We start from the raw sequence: 1,797 nt of genomic DNA on the forward strand, positions 1-1,797 counted from the left end.
AGGTATGATATCATTATAAAAAAAAAGTGGCGTTCCAAGGACTGACCCGCAGGGCACCCAGAGGTAATCCCGGCAAAGTAATCATTTTAAATTCATTTTATACACTGTTAGCTCCCTATTGAAAGGGTAAGGTGTAGATGGTTGTAGAGGCCTTAGTCTGTCCACCAGAATCACGAAGCTGGACTGTGTTGAGTGCCCATTTAAATATGGGTCAAAGCTCGTTTGCTGTACATTACTTTTCTTCTCCAAAGAAATCAGTTTCTCACTCAAAAAATAAAATAAAATAATTTATTAATTAGTTTCCATAAGTGCATCAACAACTCTATTTTATTTATTCACTGTTACTTTCTTACAGTGTGGATTCATTTGAATCTCCTATCAATTAAATTCTGTTCATTAACACCATGTGGTGGTGACAGATACGGGATGCAAAATTAAGAGATGAGATCATGACGTGTTTTGTTATCATTATTTTTTTTAATTATCCTTCTCCTTATTCTGCATTCTATTTGGCCCTGTTTGGAAGCTGATCACATTAGAATAGAAAAATGTAAAATCCAGGTGATAATTTGTAAATATACAAAGGAAAACAGAGGCTATGTGCTGCTTATCGTCCTAATCATCTGATTTGAACTTGTGGCATCCAGAAATGTATTTATTGGTGAGTAAAGTGGTTAGAACAGAACATTTTTGATGGTTGATAAACTTTATGTTAAATTATGTATCGTGCCTCCTCGTGGCGGTCAAAACACTGGGAGTGCAGAGATGATCAATATCACAATCCTTGTGGTGCCATTTCACACAACCACTGAAACGAACCCTTATCACATCCGGCGTCAAACCACGTGTTGTAGGTTCTTCCCCTGTTGAAAATGGCCGCACAGTCTTCGCCCTTCCCATAGTCATTGGGCTCATCTGTAATCCAGAACCTAAAACAGAGTCTTGAGTGCTTATCAAACCAAAATATGTTTATATGTGATATGATACGATATTTAATGTGTGGCTGCTTTGTACTTAGATGCCATGTGCATTTGTGTGCATACTATGAACCATATACACCGTTCAGCCACAACATTAAAACCACCACTAAAACCGCTAATATTGTGTAGCTCGTCCTCGTGCCGCCAAAACAGCTCTGACCCGTCGAGGCATGGACTCCACAAGACCCCTGAAGGTGTCCTGTGGAATCTGGCACCAAGACGTTAGCAGCAGATCCTTTAAGTCCTTAGGTTTTAAGTTGTGAGGTGCGGCCCCCATGGATCGAGTTTGTCGGTCCAGCACACCCCACAGATACTCGATCGCATCAAACACTAACCCCGGACATCCACATGATGTAGATGAAAACGTGATTCATCAGACCAGGCCTCCTTCTTCCATCGCTCCATCGTCCAGTTGTGACGCTCACGTGCCCATTGGAGGAGCTCTCGGTGGTGGACAGGGGTCAGCATGGGCACTCTGACTGGTCTGCGGCTACACAGCCCCATACACAGCAAGCTGTGATGCACTGTGTGTTCTGACACTTTTCTATCAAAACAAGTATTATGTTTTTCAGCAATTTGTGCTACAGCAGCTCTTCTGTGGGATTGGACCAGACGCGTGAGCTTTTGCTCCCCACATCATGCATCAATGAGCCCATGGGCGCCCATCACCTTGTCGCCGGTTCACCAGGTATCCTTCTTTGGACCACTCTTGGTTGGTATTAACCACTTCATACCAGGAACACCCTACAAGACCTGTCGTTTTGGAGAATGTCAAGGTGGCTCAGATCCTTACGTTGCCCATTTTTCCTTCCAACAC

This window comes from Zeus faber, assembly GCF_960531495.2.
Source record: "Zeus faber genome assembly, chromosome: 13".
Taxonomy (NCBI): domain Eukaryota; kingdom Metazoa; phylum Chordata; class Actinopteri; order Zeiformes; family Zeidae; genus Zeus; species Zeus faber.